This window comes from Leucopleurus acutus (assembly GCF_964270905.1).
Source record: "Leucopleurus acutus genome assembly, chromosome: 5".
Classification (NCBI taxonomy): Eukaryota; Metazoa; Chordata; class Mammalia; order Artiodactyla; family Delphinidae; genus Leucopleurus; species Leucopleurus acutus.
In genome coordinates this window covers 135,224,389-135,247,761 of record NC_139147.1, presented here as the reverse complement: position 1 = coordinate 135,247,761, position 23,373 = coordinate 135,224,389, and the positions used below count along the sequence as shown (strand labels likewise).

General features: G+C 45.1%; 1 protein-coding gene across 1 annotated transcript in view; it reads right to left on the bottom strand.

Moving 5' to 3' along the window:
• Positions 1 to 23,373, bottom strand: part of PLCL2 (phospholipase C like 2) — a 194,274-nt gene that overhangs the window by 55,601 nt on the left and 115,300 nt on the right. The window lies entirely within an intron of this gene.

The following is a 23,373-nucleotide window of genomic DNA, read 5'->3' as shown; positions in this document are numbered from 1 at the left end:
TTGCCCACAGATTGAGTCCATTAACCCTCCACTCCTGCAATATTCGTGTGAGTTCTCCTCGAGTAAAGGGCCCGTCTAGGTGTTGTTCAGGGGACTCTCTGGCCTGTGGGCTCCTGTAAGCGCACTCGGTTAAAGGTCCAGTGGGCCGAGAGGGCAGGACCAGGCCAGGCCGGGCCTCCCTGCCTGCCTACCCGGCTGGCTGAGGTCTTGTTCTCGCACAGCTGACAACTGTGACTGAATGCACTGCGGACACAGCAGGGAGACCGTGGAGGCACCATCAGATCTAGGGGTGCTGCCACTTGGGCTGGGTCTGCCACTCTGTAACGAGGTGCAATTATAAACAGGGCAAGTGTTGGCTGAATGAGTCAAAATGGAAGTATTTCAACGCCTCCTTGGCATCAGGTACGTACTTGGCGTCCTCCATTTCCTCTAATGCTCACCAAAGTCCACGGGAGGTGGGTGTTGGTGATGCTGCTTTCACAGATGTGAACACTGAGGACCCCAGAGCAAAGCCGCTTTCCCAAGGTCACCTGCTGTGATGAGCAAAGGGCTGTAACTAGTGAACAGGGGGACGGGGATTCCGTTTGACTCAAAGCCTCTGCTGTTTCCACGATACCAGGAAGGTCTTGACCACGGGCAGCAGCTGAACAGGAGGAAAGCGCATTCCAACCAGGAGGATGGACAGAAGCATTAGGGAACGTCCTGGCTCCCGACAGGTGTTACACACAATATGTAGCATCATCTCAGCTACTGACACGGGCCCAGAAGTGTGTTTTTATAAAGTAATATTTCTATAAAGCACTTTGGGAAAACATTTTTTCAAATGACAACATTAAACAGTTTACTTGGCTCCACTGACCAATTCATTATTAAAAAACAGAAATCATTTATATTTCATGTGAAACCACTAGAATAAGCATCTCAGACTAGACAAAAGCAAATACGTGGGGAGTGACATCAAGAGATGAGTCAAAGGGAAAAACTGCTTTAAGTTATCTTGTTTTCTCTGTATACATTACGGTAATATGTGACTATAACGCAAGGCCCGGTAGAGTGACTGGTTTTACAAGCATGATCTGCATTAATGCACATTTCACCGATTCACTTTAAATGCACAGGTGTAAGTCTCAGCACCGAAATCAGACATCCCGCTGCCGGCCCGAGTAACTTACCACGTGGACCCTCATATTGTTTACAAAGTACAAGATGCTTTCAAATAGCTGTTGTTCATGGATTTCACATTAGTGTCCGGTTAACAGTACCTCCTAAATTTCTGGAACAAATGCATTAGGATAATCTATAGATTTAACATAGCCCAGAAACCCATTTCATAAATTCGATCAACTCTAAGATAAGGTTTTTTGGTTTTTTTTAAAATATAATTTTATTTATTTTTGGCTGCATTGGGTCTTCGTTGCTGCACGCGGGCTTTCTCTAGTTGCGGCGAGCAGGGGCTACTCTTTGTTGCGGTGTGCGGGCTTCTCATTGCGGTGGTTTCTCTTGTTGCGGAACACGGGCTCTAGAGCGCAGGCTCAGTAGTTGTGGCGCATGGGCTTAGATGCTCCTTGGCATGTGGGATCTTCCTGGACCAGGGCTTGAACCCGTGTCCCCTTCCTTGGCAGGCGGATTCTTAACCACCGTGCCACCAGGGAAGCCCCTAAGATAAGGTTTTAATATAGGTCTCAAGAAGATGGAAAGTAGGAAGTTTCAACTAAAGGCAAAGTAATGGAAAGTAGGAAGTTTCAACTAAAGGCAAAGTAAAAATTAAAATTCATATTTTATTAAGCTGGAAGGAAACCAGAAATGCCTTCTGTAAGAATGCCCTGTTTTGAAAGTAACTCCCCATGTTAGTATAAGGCAAACGTCTCTGTTTATAGGTGTGATTATGAGAACTATTACTATATTAATATATTTTATACTACTAGATTTCTGTAGACTGTTTCTTTATTTTCTGTTTTGCAACCTGTGCTACACAGCCCTACAAAGTGAGTCCGTTCACCAACGCTGAGAACGTAGAGAAAATAAAAACGAAATTCCCTCTGGAATCTGTCAGCTTTGGTGTTTTTTTTCTGTGTTCTTGAAAGTAACGTCCTCAGTTAACAATGCTACTTTTGTCTTTAACACTTTACAATAATTATTACTGTATGGGTGAAGGATTTTGGAACCAAATGCGGGAACTCTGGGATCCGAGACTTCTAAATTGAAATGCAGAGGTAACGTTTCCTTTCGCGAAAGCTTCCAAGTACAGCAAAATGTCACAGAGTTGAACTAATGGAAGAGAAACCATTTATAAAGTTATTGTTGGGAATTACCACATAGCTTTTTAATACTTGAAAATAATATAAAAATCACACATTTGAACTGGGGCATAAAAGTTGCACAGCTGTGGCGGTCTTTAGGCAGCTGCAGGCTGCAGTTAAAGCCCCTCCACCTCACACAGGCCGCTGTGCGGGCACCCCCCCGGGGCTGAGGCGTTCCAGGTCAGCGTCCCTTCCAGCAAGGTCACTAGGAAAACACTCTATAAACAAAAAACTGCTTCCAGAGTAATCTGTCCTAGTTTCCTCATGAAACCTGACTTCTACATTTTTCACCATGCAAATTATAGAAAATTACAGAAAAACAAACCTATATAATAGAAAAATGAGAGAAATAACTCTGCCAGGCAAATATCAAATGATATCACTTATATGTGGAATCTAAAAAATAAATGATACAAATGAACTTATATACACAACAGAAATAGACCCAAAGGCAGAAAACAAACTTATGGTTACCAAAGGGGAAAGGGCAGAGGGATAAATTAGGAGTTTGGGGTTAATATACATACACTACTATATATAAAATAGATAAACAAGAACCTACTGTACAGCACAGGGAACTACACTCAATATCTTATAATAATTTATAATGGAAGAGAATATGAAAAAGAATATATATACAGCATATATATGTATAACTGAATCACTTTGCTGTACACCTGAAACTAACATGACATTGTAAATCAACTACACTTCAGTTAAAACATAAAATTTTTTCAAAAAAGGAAAGAACTCTGCCATTTAGAAAACACTACTGGATTGTTAATGAATACGTAGAGAGGAGTGTACGTGGCCGCTGCCACATACCGACCTCCTTGCGGGTGAGATGGGAGGCGCCAGGACAGAGATCAATGTGCAATATCGTTAGGCTCTCTAGACATTTCCACTTGCGTTAGAGGAAAGTAGGGAACGTGGCTAGAAAAGGGCCAGATTGGATGCGATACAGAATTACGATTTTTTTTTTTTTTTTCGATACGCGGGCCTCTCACTGTTGTGGCCTCTCCCGTTGCGGAGCACAGGCTCCGGACGCGCAGGCTCAGCGGCCATGGCTCACGGGCCCAGCCGCTTCGCGGCATGTGGGATCTTCCCGGGCCGGGGCGCGAACCCGTGTCCCCTGCATTGGCAGGCGGACTCCCAACCACTGCGCCACCAGGGAAGCCCCCCGGAATTACGATTTTAAGCTGAGATGTGCTGTGATCAAGGTAGAATTTCAGGCTCTGAACAAAGAGTAAGGAAGGAATGGGGGATGGGGGTATGAAAGGGGGGCAGGACGCAGGGGGGCTGGGAAAGAGAGATGGGCTGGAGAGGGTACATCGGGAAGGACAGAGCAGGACCCGGTGACTGATGTGCTGTGGGCACACAAGGAAGAGCCAAAGACAAAGAGGGTAAACCGGACAGACGAGGAGGCTGTGCCGCACCCGACCGCTGCAAAGCTTTTCCAGGTTTACACCGTGTCTCTAAGGTGTTAACTCCTCCCGGAAGTGGAGTTCCGCCCCAGCTGAGCAGAGGAGTTGGCAGTGAACGGGGCAGTCTTTTGAGGATCTGTAGCAGCAGCTAGAAACCGTGGGAAAGCTTGGTTCTAGGGCTGGAAAATCGGAAGTTTTCTGCACCAAGGTAGCAGCTGAGATGAAAGAATGTCTACATCTCTGAGGGAGGAATTTTAAAGCTAAATGAGATGAAAACATCACAGCAACACGGCAGATAATAATAAGCAGAGGGAAGCTGTGTAAGAGACACAGAAGGAGTGGTCAGACGGGCAGGGACAGAACAAGGATGTTGAACATTTCCAGGGGTGGGAGGAGAGTTTCTGGAAGGTCTACAGTGTTAGGAGCTCCGGACTTGGTCATTTGGTAACTCTGGACAATAAGATGGCAGTACTGACAATTCTGCTGTGTGACAGACATATTCCTAAAAATCACCGCACTACAAAAAAACCTGTGTGATAAAAAACGCAAGGTTTGTGGGGAAAATTGGGTCAGGGCACAACACTCAGAAATTCTGCCGTGACACATTACAAAAGGCAGGAGCAGAATACAAGTGATAGCACAGTCCTGAACATGTTACGTAGTTAAGGAACGCAAAAACGCAGCAGTGAGCGTGGCGTGTGGCACCTGACCTTGAAAAAGACCTGGAGGGAAGGGCTGCAGCTCTTGAGTTACTGTGAGTGGTGGAAGGAGGGGGTCTGACGTCTGGTGAGAGGTTATAACTGAGATGCGGAGGGCGCAGCGCAGGACACACCCGGTGATCTGATGTAGCAGCTGGCGGGTGTGTGAGGTGGGTGTGTACATTCAATTCACCCAGGTGCAGTGTTCTGCGCTCGCTAGTGTTTCTTGCCGTCAAAACCGTGCACAGGTAAACACAAAATCCGCGTTCAGTTAAAATTATCCCTTACTGTATTGATCACATGCAAATAAATTTGCATGTTCAAAACAAGTGTTATAGCTGACTATAAAAGGGAGAGTATTTCAAGATCTACGCAATTTTCTTGAGAAGTAAAGTTAAACTCTCAGTATCTATCATAGTCAACTGAAGTATGCTTTTGGCATCCTATAAGACCTCCTCCACACTGTATTCAACTATTTTAACAATCATTCCTTGCCAGAGAAGAGATGCCAAGTGCTGTGTAAATCTGGAGCAAATTATGAGCTAAGAGTGACCCAGAGTCCACATTCAGGAAGCCAAGAATGCTCTAGCTTTTCAACATGCTCCGATTCGTCATAAAGTTCACTGCAAAGCTAGGGTGGTAGGTACCTAAGGGTGAGGCACGTAGCTCTCCTGTTACTTACCTTTTATCTGAGCTGTACGCTGAATCTTCATGCACTGTATTTCAGATCAAACCCTGTAAACTGAGATCCCATTTCACCTGTAAGTATCTAGCTGAATTTTCACATGATGAAAAGCCTCTCCTACCACAGTCAATGTCTCCATCTAGCCCTTCTCACTCTAAATCAATATATAACCATATTCACACACTTAGAAAGGGCTGCATTTCACAGATTAAACTTCAAGTTTTAACTAAACAGTAGTTCCTGAAGTGAATTACCATGTCAATATAAAAGCAAAGAGACATTATGCTTATTATACACAGAGTAATACAGGTTTTGCCTGTACTCATCTAAACAGCAATTTGGATTCAGTATAAAATTCATGGAAATAAACAGTATCATGTAGTCAAAACCACCAGTTTATTGCTCTAGGTGCTTTCTTTTCTCCTAGTTGCTTTGGTGCCTAGTGCACTTGGGATGGACCAAACGTTTACATTGTGGGTATTTCTGAGAGGCACTTCCAGCATTAGCCACTAGAAGTCCTTAGTAATACACATTTGTAGGCTGGAGGAGAGCAGAAAGGAGCAAAGACAGAGAAAACACCATAAAGAGGAAATTAAGGAGGGGGAAAAAAAGCACTATATAGAGGAATAAAAGAAAAAAGAACAATAAAATCACAGAGCCAGAGCTTAGAGGAATTAAAACAGTGAATGCACAAGGGTGATCTACCTTATTAAAAACCATCCTTCAAATCAGATAAGAAATTTTTATTTTATGCAGACAATAAACTATAAAGCCACAACCAAACCTTTACGTGAAAGGAAGTCACTCATATTTCTAGATTAATTGAGACTTAGATTACTAGAAGTCTCCATGTTCCCAAATATATTTAAATAGGTCAGGGCTGGTGAAGCTCAGTAGTGCAGAATAGCACAGGGAAAATAGAAAAGGGCTCTGGAAAAGCTGGGAGTTCCAATAAACCAAGAGATTAGTTACGAACTCAATGTACAGATTTTAAATGTTTATTCTACCATGAATTGTTGGCAAAGTTTTAAATGTTCTGCATAGTTTTAGTTTCAGAAGTACACAGAATGTCAACAAGTCGAAAAGAATTTTGGTTTTGATCTTGTACTGCTTCTGCTGCCGTATGATACGATACTCAGAGAAAACGAAAACTGTTGAAAACTGAGCAACAAAACAGAACCCAAACTACCCTAAAAAGGAACTCCAACGCAACTATAAAACTATCCAGAAAAACTATGTAATAACTCCTACCGCTTCACATCACGCTGTGCTTTTTCCTGTGTAGACAGCACGTATATAGTAAGTTCACACGCACTCAGATGATAACAACCCTCTTACTTCTCCATTTTATGACCAATCTCACACAATCAGAAGTTTCCTTAGGGAAGAACTCGGGATGTTACATGTCATTTTGCACAGGATTACTGTGGGAAGCCTTATTCCACATTCTCATGCTCAACAGGCTACTTTATAGCACATGATGAATCATTCTGCACCACGGTGACCTCACGGGTGCACGTATACCCCATCCTCCCCAGGGCCCTCGGTCACGGGCAGCCTCTCGACGCTGTAAAACACTTCTCCGATTTTCTCAACTATAGTAGCGATGTGCTTACGTGACACCCTCGTACCATCTCAGCATGAAATTTAAGTGCACCTTGTGCTCAAATACCCTCTGTGGCCATGATGGCAGGAAAGGATATGAGTACGGGAGGGGCTGAGCAGCTGGGAAAGGAGCTTTCCACTAGGCCAGGAGGCAGCCAGGGTGTCCAGTGGGGATGCAGTCTACAGCCGGCCACTTGCTTCTGCTTCCAGTAAATGTCTGGGAGGAGGGAAAGGAGGGGCAGTGCACCACTGTGACTTCCCCAGTCTTCGAAGGTTTAAAGAATTTGAGTGCAGAGGCTACATCTTTGATGAAGGGGAGTGTCTCCAAAGAACTGGTGAGACTGGTTTAAAACCTGGCCTAAGGGCTTCCCTGGTGGCGCAGTAGTTGGGAGTCCGCCTGCCGATGCAGGGGACACGGGTTCGTGCCCCGGTCCGGGAGGATCCCACGTGCCGCGCAGCGGCTGGGCCCGTGAGCCATGGCCGCTGAGCCTGCGCGTCCGGAGCCTGTGCTCCGCAACGGGAGGGGCCACAGCAGTGAGAGGCCCGCGTACCGCCAAAAAAATAAATAAATAAATAAAACCTGGCCTAAGTCTTCCCTGCAGGAGAAAAGGGGAACTCGAGCTCGTTAAAGCCAACTACTCAGTGAGCAAGCGACTTCCGGAGACTGTGTTAGGAACCTCTGGATGCTACATAACTCTTTCAAGAGACCAAGGACCATTTAGAGTTCTGACATGCTCATTGAAAACTATTATTATGAGGGACTGCCCTGGTGGTCCGGTGGTTAAGACTCTGCCTTTCAGTGCAGGGGGCGTGGGTTTGACCTCTGCTCAGGGAACTAAGATCCCACATGCCTCGGGGTGCCGCCAAGAATTTTTTTAAAAAAATAAAAATAAATAAAACTATTATTACGAAATTAATTAAATTTCAAAAGATACAGTTTGAATTAAACATAGTTCCACTTTTATTACCATCTACTTATATCAAGGTTTTTCTCCAAGGGGATCAAGGTGATTTTCAAACTCCTAATTAACAGACAGTAATTCAATCATAGTCTTACTGTAAGGTGTCATTAGTTTCTCTCAGGTCTGCGATAGCTAAGTCTAGATGTTAGTTAACAGAGGAAAGCAATTGGAGACCTCTCTGGACTGAAGAGCATTATTTTTGAGCCCAGTAAAGAGTCTGCCGTACTCTGGAACAGCAGAGCTAGGAGGGGGGCAAGAACCACTCGACCAGCTACTACCATATTTACGGCCTTTCTGGTGTCAACCACAGAACTCACAGGCTCCTGCATCTTCCCCTTTCTGAGCAGAGAGGCAACTCCCCACGCAAGGTGGTGGGAAACCCAACCTTCTGCTTTTCACTTTGCAACTTTAAACCTGCCTTTATGAAACGGAGTAACCACGTCTCCATACACAGCAAAGTGCTGCGGTGAAGTTCGAGTGATGCTAAGATATACACACAGAGAAGTCTTAGAGCATCAGGAGCTGCTCGTTTCTCGCCTTTGAACTCATACTGACCTGATAACGAGTACCGTGTATTGAGAATTTCCTATGCCCTGGGCTACTTACACGTGATCTCACCCCCTGGGAGGCGGTGAGACCCTGCCGGTTCTACGGATGAAGAGGCGACGTGCCCGGTCGCAGAGTGCACACCAGAGCAGGGACTTCTCACGCTCAGGGCTCATAGTCTCCGCTGGCACCACCATCCCCCAAGCCCCCACTCACCTACTTCCAGGGTGCAGGCAGGGTCCCCTTCCTCCCCCAGTTGCTAGTCCCAGCGTCTCTGTGCAAGAACGATATTGTACACACGTGTTCACACCCACGCCCACCTGCCCGGGGCTGTGTGAACTTACAACTGCACTCACGGAGATGTGTCCCTGGCAGAACACACCAGGGCACATGTCCTGTGCCCTGGGAGTCAGCTCACGACGCAGGTGAGAGAAGGACCAGCACAAAGCCTAGCCCAGGTGGACCCACAGCCCGCGGATACTGCGTGCGGGGTCCGGGTTTCCTTCCCCGGGAGCACAGCAGTGTGGTACCCAGCAGGGCCCGCGAGCGTCGGGATGAGGGGTGTGACAACTGAGGGACGGTGGCGGTCTGGCATTCAGGGACTTCTCGTTTGGCCCACCAGGAGCCCATGCCCACCTGCTACCTCACGTGGCACTCAACTTCTGAGCCTGCTTTGGAAAAGCATGAAACGCTCTTCGTATAGGAGCCATGTTCCCATCTCAGCGGCCTTTGCTGAATCAAGCTGCTCTCCTGTCTGGCCTCCTCTCCCCTCCATTCCTCAACCCTGGGGGTGTGTCCTCCTTAGGACCCATGAATCTTTAAGAGTAGGGCATTGCAGACAGGGCAAAGAACCCTCTGGTAAAGGGCAGGGAAGACTGAGGATCTGAATAAGAGGTAAATGGTCTGGGGACCTGAGACGCTCGTAGCTTCCTTCCTCCCAGCTGTCCCAGGCCTGGCCTCCCGCCTCAGGCCCTGCCCTTCCCACAGGCATCTGGAGCTGTCCAGGAACCTCCTCTTCCTGGACCGGCACAGGTGCCACTCACCGCCTTAGGACGGACACGGTGAGACCCTCTGGTACTGAGACTGGAAGGACAGCCACTCCACCCTCCAGCCGTCACCAGCCCCAAACCTAACGCTCTTCCGTGCATGCGTAAATGAGCCAAGTTCAGGGAAATGTAGGTACTCCAGGACCCAGATGTAGGGCGGGAAGGACACCTGATATCCGTGTCCTAGATCAAGGGCATTTTCTTTCACTCATTCATTCATTCACTCATTCGTTCATAAATATATTTTGAGTGCCTGCCCTGTGGCAGGCTCTGTCGTGAGAACGCAGTGATGAGCGGGACACACAGGGTCGCAGCCACCCGGGGGCTCAGATCTGGGGGGGAGAGAGAGAGAGGTACCTTAAGAAAAGGAATCAAACCAACGCATGTAAAATTACAGGTTGTGATGAGTGTAAGAAAGCAGCAAAGACCCTCCAGCCCCACCCCCAGCCACCGTGGGAAAGGGTCTGGGTTGGGGCTTCACCTCCAGGTGGAGGTGGAGAGAGCTTTAAATAGAATGTGGTTAGTACTGCCTGGATTTTATAATTCTAGAGAAAGCCCTCCTTCCCGCCTTAGGGGAAGGTGAGAGGAAACTAGGGGTTTTCAGAAGAGATGCAGAGCCTGCCCACCGGCTCCACCCAATTCCCCTTTCTCTGCCCTCCCCTCCCCTTCCCCTAACAAGAAATGCTTGACCTGAGCACGGCTTAAACTCAATCCTTAGACGGCTCGTTTGTCGTGCCTCATTACCAAGCAGCGCAATCATGATTACACATCTCGCTAAATACATGTGAACTAAAGTTAGTTACAAATTTTACTGGATTATAACACAAGATTCTGGTCGACTGTCACCATTTTTTTGCTGCAATAGCACGCTGTCCTCATGGGCACTGTAAGCAAACTGGAATTTTCACAGGCTTTCCTTTCCTAGTTCCTGCCTCTGGTGTTTATAGTTCTGACCGTCCAACACTAACAAGTAGTTTTACTTCTTCAGGGGTCCACTGCCTCTTCCGGGACAGAACTCAGGGGCCCTCCTCCTACTGGGGTAACAGAGGAAAATGATGTTCTATGGATCTACATTCAAATCGCACTAAGTACATTATTTAAAAAAGAAGAAGAAAGAAGACCTTTAAAGTCATGATTTAAGCTGGCCAAAGTGAATCTGGAAACCAGGGCATCAAAACACCCTAAGGACTTTTTCCGTGATCCTCTTTTTGAGGGCTTGGCAAACTTTTCCTGTGAAGGAGCAGACAGTGAATATTTCAGGCGACTGCTCTCACAATGTGAAAGCAGACACAGAATGCGTCATGAACGCGCTCTAACAAAATTTCCTTATGGACACAGAGGCTTGAACTTCATATGATTTTCACATGTCCTGAATTTTTTTTTTCGACCATTTAATATGTAAATACCATTTTAAGCCTGCAGCCCGTACACAGATGGGTGGTGCCGGCCAGGCCCACAGGCCAGCGTTGCCCGACCCTGCTCTAAAATGCCACACCACGCATCACTTGGTGATACTGGACTAAAAGTATTCCAGAGGATATAGTTTGACATGCTACATGCACATTTTAGAACAGAACATGAAAAATCAAGTGCGGTTGGTATTTTAAAAGCACAAACGTATGTTATATGTAAACGAAGGAGAAATCTGGCCACAGAGAATTGTAACATTGGTCAAAGACTTTCACGGGCTTATAACACAGCTAGACGTTAGTTTTAGGAAGTCAGCTAAAAATGAGTAACTACCATCTTGGTTACATTTAGCTAAATACTCGAAACAGCTATCTCTATTCACAAAGACAGATTTTTTTTTTTTTTTTGGCTTCTGGCTTTTGGCACCAGATAAGTGATTATTCAAAGCTAAAATGATTTTGTGCCATATAATGACATAAATGATGGTGTCACTCCATTTAATCTCTCTCTGGTATAAGAGTATAATAATTATAAGGAAAACTAGAATAATCACCACTGGTTTCAAAGAAAATACTTCAAGATTTCCATAAGTCGATAAAGGACTTCCTGTATAAAATCTGCACATAAAGATCTATAAGAGTTAGCCCTAAAGATGTGACTAATACTAAACGTAGTAGGGAAAGAAATGTTTTAAACTACTTAACATGTGATTTTTAAGTTAATTGATAATTAAGCTTGTAGAGTTAAACTTAACTCTTAACACATCATACTGTCCACCCACTGAGTTGACTGGGAGAGCAATTTTCTTATGGTTCAGAATTTTAAATGCCTTAAGTTAGAAAAGACTTAAAAACCATTATTAAGTGCTATTTTTATCCCCGATAGATTCATGTGGTAGTAAAATCAGATTTCTGCTGTCAAGGGTGGTTATTTTAGTGGGGTGAGTGGCATTAATTATTTCCTAGCAATCTGGGGGAATATAAGTGAACAGAATGAAAACCAGGAACCGTTAAAATAGAATAAGTGACAGTTCCTGCGGTCCCCACTGGCACAGCGGTTAATGTGTATGGTGGAGAGTTAACCACCAGACAAGTGCAGCTTAGAGGGGTTTGGTGAGGCTGGGGGTGAGCCCTCCCCACTACACAAAAATAGAAATAATGAATCCGTAGGCAGTGCTGAATTTTATTTCTCTTATAAACCTGAGGTCAAATGTAACATATCAACAAAATATATGCTTAAAGCTTAGAAAGGGCCAAATATTACTGTCAGGAATACATCAAGTTGCAGAGAAAAATCACTACTGCCTCATTATTCAAAAGACTGTGGAAAAACACCTTTAAAAAATTTCTTCCAGGTCATGACTAGGGACATAAAAGACAGGAAAAATAGGTCAGAAATGAGTACATCCTACTGCCAAGAAGTGATGCCAGAAGGTGGCCCAAGTAAGTGTCAACAATTACATGTAGTACTCAAAAAAATTCTGAAATATATGATCTTTCATATAAACTGGTTATTCTGATAGCTTCATTTTCATGGAGCAGATTCCATCTAAAGTATCCCATTTCTTAGAGAGTTGTCTTCTAAAATGTGATTGCACATCCAGAGACCACGTGTCCATGAAAACAGAGGAGACTCATCACTGCATTTACAAACCAATCTACGTACCACCACTAACAATTTTCTAGAGGTATCTGAGTAATTTCAATCTTTCCAACTCAACTCCGAATGGGATTTGCAACGCTGCTGATTTTCTCAGTGGAAAAGCATTTGTTTCTCTCAACTATGTAAGAGTGGGTGTCAAGCTCCAGTGAATGGATCTTGCATTTGCCAAGTCAGGGAATGATATCAGAATATCGAGATGCTAAACAATAAAAGTCTGTTATCACTGCAACTTACATCCTTTCTAAACTTCAACCTGAATACAGACAATGATGGGACACAACGAAATATTAAACAATTCATCTTTCTGATGAATCTTTGACAGAAGAAAAATACTTCTAATAAAAAGGTTCACGTGTGTGATTCTTACTGGTTAGTTGTAGCCAGCACTGCTAAAATAATCACACAGGCAAAACATCCCCATTTAACTGGCTGGAGAATGTTCTGAATCCCACGTGGAGCTGACAGCAGGGGCAGCCGCAGGCTCAGGTGGCAAAGGCAGCCACCTTCCTGAGCGGGATGAAGAATCACCATGGGCTTCACGCCCCCAACTCCCCATCTGGTCAGAAACCGCCACCCTAGGAAAACTAAGATAAACAGTGAAGGTGCATTTCCTGGGTCCTCCAGTGGGGTGTGGCCCAGAGAGTGCTGGGTGTTTCAGAGTAGAATCCACATGTAGGGGGCTCCAAGGGTTCTGTCCCAGGACAGCTTACGACGAGGGAGAGGAACACAATGATCTCTCAAAGCAGCCAGCACAGGCTGGTACAGCTCCCTCTGTCCCAACGGCACAGGTCAGAGGGTCAATGAGAGACGCAGCTCCCCTCTGAGTCCAAGGTCAGAGCAAGCCGGAGGGCTCCCAGACACCAGGGGGGAAGCAGGCTGAACGCATCAGTGAGCCGTGAAACGCAGGTTCTAGATTGGCCAGTTTTCACTTTTGTGGATCTGAAAGGATTTGGAACTCACAAGCCGGTAAAGACATATAAATGATCACACACCAAAAGCCAACTCAGTCCTTTGTTTCTTTTTTGGGGGGGGGGGGTACGCGGGCCTCCCACTGTTGCGGCCTCTCCCGTTGCAGAGCACAGCCTCCAGACGCGCAGGCTCAGCGGCCATGGCTCACGGGCCCAGACGCTCTGCGGCATGTGGGGATCCTCCCGGACCGGGGCACGAATCCATGTCCCCTGCATCGGCAGGCGGACTCTCAACCACTGCGCCACCAGGGAAGCCCAGTCCTTTGTTTCTTGATCATCACTTTCCTGTTTGAAAAGGATTTCCGCCACAGAGGACAATCACATCCACAAAACTGGCTGTAGACACAGTACCACGCCGTGCACACCACAACAGTGATCACAAACTTCAAGATGTCAAACAGATTCCAGATGCTGTAAAAAGTGTTCTCTTCAAGAAAGGGCTATATATTGTTAATAGTGTTTGATGCATGTTTCAATAGCAAACCAGAAATTCTGATTCTGGAAAACTTCAATTGCTACAAGACTATATGCATGAGATACATCTCCCTGCAGTTATTTCCCCCCTTTTTTCCCTCTCTTGGCAATTACTGGGCTTAACATAAATTCTTCATCAATCCCAACATGCCAAAGGGAGGCCACATTTCCAAGATGCTCTAAGAAGAATGTTATTCACTTAACAACACTAGTCAAAGTATTCAGACTCCGTTTCTCTTGATGATCATTACATAATCCCTAGTTCTTACAGCTGGCACATCAGACTTCTGACTCTGCCTCAACACCCGGGTCTCTCTCTAGGTGATATTTCCAGAAGTTTGTCTTTCTGGGAATCCAGGAGATGAAGTGCCGTGGGGAGGGAAAGGCTGCCAGCTGCATGGCGACAGCAGGGGGAGGTGTAAGGAGGAGAGTGTGAAGCTGTTTCTTTCCCAGAGATGTTGCCATAGTTTATAAATCATTTTGCCCTGGGGCTTTCCACCTACTCAAAGAGCAAGTTTCAGAGCCTGGGTGAAAAGCAGCTATCTTGTAAAAACAAAGACACTTCTTGGTTTTAAAGGTCAGATTAGATTTTTATTTGGGTTCCCACCAAAATGACAGGCTTGAAAGTCAGGATCTGTCAAGGAGAAACTCTTTTCTAAATTATTTTAACATATCAAGGAACAACACACGTAGGTCCCAAGAGCATCACCCCTAGGGTAGAAGAGATGCCCCTCCACCGACCACGGCTGGGCCAAGCGTTTGCAGCCCTAGGACAGGAGGAGGAAAGGGGCAGTGGAGGGGACATTGGGAGCCCGCCTCTTGGAGCCTCGAGGGCGAAGGATGGAGCCAGGAAATCCCTGCGCTGCACACACCAGCCCCAAGGTGCACTGGGGTGGGCGGTGGTGAGCTTTAGGACGTTCTTTAGCAAGGGCACAGAAAGGAGACTTTCTGCAGCTGCACCCTCTCCAGGCAGCTAGTGGCCACTCTTAGAGGAGCTGAGGGAAGAGAGAAAGTCTGAGAGACGGAGCATTTTACCTAAAGAGTCGAGCAACCACAACCCAAAATGGATCATGTGAATTAAGGCAATGGATCAGGGTTACGAAATGGAACTAAAATTGAGGGACACCCACCTGCCCCTAAGAGAGCTGGGAAAGCTGCATTTCCTTCCCCATCTGGGCCGAGTGTGTGGTCTGAACTCAGTCTCTGCCCCACAGGCATGAGGTGACAACAGGCTGAAGAACCTGGAAGTCGGCCAGCACTGCTGTCTCCACTCGGCCCAATTCTGTTTATTCGAAGCCTAGTGGGGACAGGAAGTTGACCAAGCAAACCAGGATAAGGAAGGCAAACGCTTCTTCCCAGCCTTGACCAGCCGCTGATGCTCGCGGCGACTGACCAAGAAAACCACGTCTGTTATTGACAGAGGACGCTCAGAATTTGAGAGATGTACACGGACTTTTAAAAGATGTCCTGGGGACTTCCCTAGTGGTCTAGTGGCTAAGACTCCATGCTCCCACTGCAGGGGGCTCGGGTTCGATCCCTAGCCGGGGAACTAGATCCCGCATGCATGCCACAACTAAGAGTCCACATGCCACAAGGAAGATCCCGCACGCTGCAACTAAAGATCCGGCGCGGCCGAATAAATGTTGAGAAAAACGTCCTGGTGGGTCTTTGACAGAAAGAAGAACTCAGAAAGCAACTTAAGGAGGTAACTTCAGCCACTGAAGAAACAAAATAAATTATCTCTAGTCAAGGAGAGAATATATCAAAAATAAACACTGAAGGAATAATACAAGAGCAAAATTCCACATTCACGTGGGATCTGATGGGAACGTGGGAAGCAATTCCTCTCCTCTTGCACAGGAAGAAAAAAAGACTACAGCACTTCAACGATCTTAAGTTTTATCAAAAATGTAGTAGTGTTCTTCTGCATAATGCATCTGCTTACAAGGAAGTTCCCTAACTTTTCTGGAGCTCTAGGTTCCAGATATATTACATACATATTTCCTACCAGATTCAGTGAAATAAAGCGTTCGAGAAATAAGCAATCTTGTTCTGCCCCCTTCAGAAGCAACAGAAAGGCTCTAACAGAGAAGTCAAACTGTGGGAGACCCCACCAAACACATGGCCCCGAGCCACAGCCCCATAACCGCTCCCCAGGTGGCTCGGTTCAAGGGCTGAAGTGATGCCAACAGCAGGCTCCCGTTTCTCGTGTACCAGTACGGTGGGACAGCGCCGCAGTCACTCAGGAATTGTAAACTGCAGAATAGTATCTGCAGTTGGTGCGTCAGATGGTACAGTGGCTCGCTTCGTACTTTATCACTTCTCGTCTGAAGACGCCATCTGACAACGTGTGGGACTCTGTTAAGGTTTGCATCTCTGTCCTCCCAGAGAGTCTGGGGCTGGGTATCAAATTTAACTGGTAAAAAGCAGCCGCTGATGAAGGCTCTTTCAAGGGGATGGCCAGCCCCTAAAATGCTACTGTTTCGCAACTGTTCTTGCTTAGTATCTGCAGGTGTGTGTTTCGCAACTGTTCTTGCTTAGTATCTGAAGGGGTGTGTGTGTGTGTGTGTGTGTGTGTGTGTGTGTGTGTGTGTGTGTGTGTGTGTGTGTGTGTGTAAGAATACTTCTACATATGTGTCCCTCGATGGTTTCTGTGGAGACATGTAAAACATGAAAAGCGGATGCAAGATACAGTCGTGCAATCACCACCATATCACACCGTGAAGCACCATCTCCCCTAAGTTTCTCAATCTCCCTGCTTCTGGTGGCTGAGTGGCAGCCTCTACAGCTGATCTGATGATACGAGTGATACCATCATCACATTCCATCCTGTAAACATTACTTTTCCCTTCCCGTGGGGTTGGCAGTCGCTCTGAAGTGGGTCAGCTGTATGGTTTTGATGATGCCAGAGAAACCGTTTTGGAAACGTCACCGGCTGGACCTCCCCTGTCACTGAATGAAACTAGAGGCTTTGGGTTTCTGCTCTTCCCCCTGTAGCAGGGTACATTCACCTTTCCCTAATCTGTCTTTTTTTCCCCCTTTTTGTAGCTCAGTCTTATCCCAAGGCATAATACTCTATTTTTCTACAGTTATAAAAATTGGGAGAGTTGACACCTCCAATTAAAAGATGCTTTTAATGTCAAGTTCTGAGGCAGGAGAGTGATAAAAGCAGCCACAGAGGAGATGGGACTCAATAATAATCTTATTACAGATGATCTCTGCTTGGTCCAGATGGGCAGACTCCATCAATTATGAAGTGTGATTTCTCTCCTCCCTGCATTAAGCAGTGGCCAGAGAAAATACAGGAACCCATACCAACAACATAGGGCAGAGCACTCCTGATGCTGCATGCCGACTGCCAACATATCTGTGTAAGAAAAAAACCCTTCGTTTCACATATTTTATTTAAAGGACCTTGTTTTATTTAAGAAATATTTAAAGCCATGAGGTAGAAGGGACGATCTAGTAACTTATATAAAAATATTCACAGCAAGCAAATAACATGCTCCTAGACAAAGCATCTTGTTCCTTTTTTTTTAAACACTAAAAACTACTGTTCTCTACTGGATAAACGGATTCCTCAGAGAGTGCTTTCTTAATTAAGTGTGAAGGCAATTAAAATCAAGATTTTTGTGAAGCTGTAAAAGATGGAAACAAATTAATTTCAGATAGAAAGCAGAGACAGAGGAACGGCAATGACAGGAATGAATGCATGGGTAACCTCCGAGCAGCTACGGCTGCGCGAGAGTCCGCGCCTGTGTATGTGAACAGCCGTGCTCTCTGTGACAGAGCTGGGCATCCTTTTCTTTCCTTTTTCCTCTTCTCTCCTTTTCATTCCCTGTGACTTCATTGTCAATTTACTTACAATGACTGAAGCATATTCCATAGTGCAGAAAAATTGTAAGCAAAACCAAGGAAAAAGACTTTTTTTCTTTAAAACATATTTATGTGATAAGGACACTTAACAGGAGATCTACCCCTCTGAACAAATGCTTACCTGTACAATGCGTTACTGTTGACTAGAGGTACAAGGTGCTACTGTACACGGGTCTCTAGAACTCCTCCACCTTACTTACCTGAAACTTCATGCCTGTTGATTAATAACGTCCTATCTCCAGCGCCTGGTAACTCCCAGTCCAGTCTTTGATTTTATGAATCTGACTATCTTAGATACCTCATTTAAGTGGAATCCCGCAGGGCTTGTCTTTCTGCGTCTGGCTTCTTTCACCGAGAATACTGCCCTCAAAGTCCAATGAAAAAATTTTAAAGAGAACTTTCTTTTTATGTAACACTCCACAAAATATTTAAACTCCCAGTGTTTTCTCTCAGTCAAGGAAGAATGTCAACATCTTGGTCTCTATTTGTTAGCACAGATCTCATAACATTTAAAACAATTTAAGCGTAAAGCAGATGGTACATCTGAAACTAATAAGCAAAGATAGCTGGAGAGCTGAATCGTTACTTTCATCAACATTAAAAAGGGTGGTAAAAACCACTTTCGTATAAAAAGATGATGATGATGGGAGAGGGGAAGCCTGAAGTGGTCCTGAAGCCTCCTGGCAGATCATCCCAGAAGCACTGTGTGTTACGGAGAGGGGACCCGCTCACTCACCAGAATCTCTTACTCAGGTTACGTAATCCTTATCTTCTCCAAACCAGCCTTTAAACACGTGAGAGAACGAGCTCAACTGTGATATCTGATTCTCAACAGTGGATGCATTCAAGTTCACTGACACACGCTTTCAAGTAAAACACTTAAATTTTCTGTTTCCTGAAGTAATAATACAAAAGATATATTCAGGTACTGATAATCAGATTCCGTTGAGTGGAACTCAATCTGTTGAATACAGTCTTCCTTATTTTAAGCTCATCGGATCTGCCTCTTAACATACGCCAAAGTATGCAAGACGAATTCTTCTCCACCTTTGTGGGGGAGCAAGAATCAGAAATAAGGTACCTGGCACTTCAAGGGCCCCACATGAACAACGTCAGATCATGATTATTGGCGCTATCTGGGCTTTATGGGCAGATTCGTCAGTCATCCACACACCGCACATGGCTCATCTTCCTGATCTGGACTGCAGGGCAAAAACTGGACAAAGAGACGAGTCAGGTTCTAAACCTGCCATCAGAACCATTAATGGTTCTGCCATTAATTTGATGCACCACTCGGTTTCCATTTTCTCATCTGCAAAATAAAAACGCTCAGCAGGCGGCCTCTGAGTTCTTTTTCACCCCTACCCTCCCACAGTCCATAATCTTAATTCTGAGCATGGCTCTTTGCTGCTCAAAGATGTGCAAGAACTCCCACAGTCCACGTTGAATTTCCTAGAACACATGCTTCCCATTTCTGAGAGTGTTTCACCCTGTGAACCCAGCCTGCAACAGTCTCCTTTTCTTCACCTGCTGAAATCTGAGTTGTTCTTAAGGGTCAGAGGCCAGTGTTTCCTTGAAGTCTTCCTAATTCCTAAACTTGAAACTGACCGTTCTCTCCCATGAACATCCAAATAATCTGTTTACATATATATATATATATATATATATATATATATATATATTTTTTTTTTTTTTTGCGGTACGTGGGCCTCTCACTGTTGTGACCTCTCCCGTTGCGGAGCACAGGCTCCAGATGCGCAGGCTCAGCAGCCATGGCTCATGGGCCCAGCCGCTCTGCGGCATGTGGGATCTTCCCGGACCGGGGCATGAACCCGTGTCCCCCGCATCGGCAGGCGGACTCTCAACCACTGCATCACCAGGGAAGCCCTGTTTACATATTTTAACACATCTATCTATCATCTATCCTCTCACTATCTCTGGATACGTTTCATCTCTTCCACTAAACTGTGAACGCCTCCAGGGAAGAAAAGCCTCCCTTGTGTGACCACACAGTCACTCCCACTCTCCAGACCGGTCCCTCCCTAGTTCTCCCACATCTGCCTGATCTAAGAAGGTGTCTGTGTTTTTCTTCCTCTGCTCCCGGGTGGCTTTGACACCCGCCTTCCTGAGCAACGTCCCAGCCTCAAACCTCACCACTTCCGGGATCCAAGGAGGGACGACAAATAGGGCAAAAAACCACAATTTGGGCCGCTCTGAAGACCTGTTCGTTGGTGGGATCACAAGAGCCATTAGGACAATCTAGGGGCCGTGGGCAGGGTGACCACACAACTAATTATCTAAACAGGGACACTTTTAAGGGTTAAAGGGAGAACTATTAATAATTATGCTGGGACAACAGGTGTACAAGCAGGGTCTGTCCCAGGCAAATGGGGCTGCAGGCCACCCTGAGTGTGGGCCCTCTTTCCTAGCCTCCACACCACCTTACACAGTGTCCGCATTTCCACAATCAGCTCCTTCCCTGCACTCTCCTTTTCCACAAAGACACTGGCATATTTCAGCTACAACTCGTTTATTAATAAGAGTTTAGACAGAAAAATAGTCACACTCTTGACAGCATAAATACATATCTGTACACTCTTAGGAGATACCGCAATCCTGTCCTCACTGGAGGGCAACTTCAGCAGTGCAGACTCGCAGCAACACAGGACTTTGTGGGGAGGGGTGGATTTCTCAAACTACGCTTACTTCTCATTTGGAGTCTGCAAACTGTAAATGGGAAGTCAGTGAAATGAAATAAGATCTTATTTCTAAGGCTAATTTTGGGTTAAGCTCAACATAACAAACGTTACAAAAATAAAGGCTATCCAGGACCTTATGACATTTCCCATCAGTATTTCATCTATTCTTTAGCTAGCTTTAATAAATTAATTGTCAGAAGGTGAGAAATAATTAAGTCACTAATAAATGGACTATAAAATATTACAAGAGCTATAATATTGCTGTAGCAATATGACAACCTTTAAAATGCAAATTATAAACATTTGAATTTAATTTTAAGTACTTTGTAGCTTAGCTTAGCAGGTGGAATGAAAAAGAGAGCAAATCAATAAAGCTAGGGGTATGACGCAGCCCAGCTATGTCAATCGGACCTTCTGTAAGACTAATTTCACAACTTTAAAAACTTAAGCAAGCCAACTGTCTTATCATTTCTACAACAACACAATTATAAAGTTATATGTAGATAAGAGTTACATAGTAAATGTTATCATCTGCCAGCCCAGGGAGAGGAAGGGGCGGGGGAAGTGATATGGTGGGCACTGTGTCCACCCAGCTATGGTCCCACTCCCGCTGTGGGCTCAGCCTGGACTAGCGCCTGGGTACCGACCCTTCCAGTTAACACCTCCCTGGGGCACCACATCCCACTCTCAGGAAGGTCCTGTTAAAAAGGTTACCATGAAGAAATGTCACTGCGTGACCAGTAACACACCTGAGCCGGTAAGTCATCTTAGATGTTGGTCAATGACGTGGGTCTGCAAAATGTCTAACGATTTTATTTGTGGCTTAAGTTTAAAAAGCATTTACAAACATCAGCCACTTCTTTGGACTTCTTCTCATGAAACCAACTAGGTAGCCTGAGGCACAGCATGCAAGAGCTCTTCAGACTTTTCCATTTAACCTCTTTTTCCTGTCTTTCCATCTTTTCCCCCCAAAGGAATCTCAGCATAAGCTGCTTTGTTTTGTTCCCCAGCTGCCATCCTAGCAGACTGGATGGCTCCCTGAGGACAGGGACCCCTTATGCTCATGCCTGTGGCCCCTCCAGCACCCAGCACAGTGCTCCCCCAGCCCATGTTTACAGACGCATTTGCCCCTGGCCGTCCCTCTTTCTGAAGGGTGACTGTCACTCCCTGCAGTTTGCCTGCAGTGCCCAGTGTTCCATCCTTATTTATCTTACATCACTGTGAACTCTAAGCTGGAAAGAGCAGGGAATAATAAGCACCTGCTACAACGTGTGGTTATTGCATTGGAACTTAGGAAAAAGATCAAATGCCACTTTTTCTTAAGGTAATGAATTGATAAGCTGTTTAAAATACTGCACTCTTATTATTGGTGGGAATGTAAATTTGTATAGCTACTAGGGAAAACAGCATGGAAGATCCTCAAAGAGTTAAAAACAGGACTACCATATGATGCAGCAATTCCACTTTTCAGAATATATCCTAAGGTAAAAAAAAAACACTAACTCAAAAAGATACACGCACCCCCATGTTCATAGCAGCATTATTTACAATAGCCAAGACATGGAAACAACCTAAATGTCTATGGATGGATAAAGAAGTTGTGAGATATAAATATATATATATATTAAAATATGAGGAGATCCTACCATTTGCTACAACACAGATGAACCCTGAAGGTACTATGCTAAGTGTAATGAGTCAGAGAAAGACTCATTACTGTATGACCCACTTATATGTGGAAACTAAAACAAAACAAAACAAAAACAAAAAACCAAACTCATAGAAAAAGAGATCAGATTTGTGGTTACCAGAGGTGAAGGGTGCAGACAGTGAGAACTGAAGGAAGGTGGTCAAAAGGTAGACATTTCCAGTTATAAGATAAATAAGTCCTAGGAATGTAATATATACCATGATGACTGATACACAGAAAACTTAAGAAAATAAATCCTAAGACCTCTTATCACAAGAAAATTTTTTTTCCTTTCCTCTCTTCTTCCTTCTTTTTATATGAGAAGATGGATGTCAGCTGAACCCACTGTGGTAATCATTTCACAATATGCATAAATGAAACCATCATGCTGTACGCCTTAAACTTATACGTGAGCGTCAATTATTTCTCAATAAAACTGGGGGAAAGAAAGAGCAAAAGGAAAAAAAAAATGCTGCATGCTTCTGACTTGGACTTCCAGGTCTTATGCACCCAAAGATTTGGGTGAACAAGGCTAAGACGTGAAGAAGATTAAGAACAAAAATCCTTCCAAACTTTTGTTTTTGGAAATAGTACCCCCTGGTCCAGACAATTTGTCAAATAGGGCATCACCCTTTGGAAAGCCACTGCCAGCAAACAAAAGGCCCCACACAGTCCTGCAGTGAAGATATCTGATTAATTTTGCTCAAACCAGTATTTCCCTAAATTATTTCAACACGGAACCCTTTCTCCCATGTGACACTTATTAATATCCTAAGAAACCAAGGTTCCTCAGCAGACACTGTGGGAAACGCTGACCTAAAGCATTTTTTTCTTTCCTGGAAATTGTATAAATCCCTCTGAATTGCAGCTTTCAGGTCAACTTACAGAAAAGTAAAAGAAATATATTTCTGTAAGGTTTACAATGCCACTCCTGATTTGTCTTAGACCACAGCAGGCTACCTGAGAAGCAGCCTTGAGTTTTGTGGTCTGAGCTCCTGCTTCTCGTGTGGAGGAGGTGGTGGGTGAGGCCTCTTACCTCTGAGCACCCGGCCGGTACAGGCTGACAGCCTCGCCCATCTGGGAGGGGAGTGTCCAGCACCACCCTTAACCCTGACCGCAGGGGAGGACCTGCGGTGCTCACTGGCGTTTTGACAACTTCAGCTACACTGCGAGCTTGAAACGGTGTTGTTCACTAACTCATCCCTCAGGGTTACGATAAATCAAAAAGTACAGCGAGAGCAGGAAGCAATTAGGAAAACGCAAGATAGACCTTAAGGGCAAAAATGCAATATTCTAGGTGTCCTGAGGATTCCTCATTAACGCTAAGC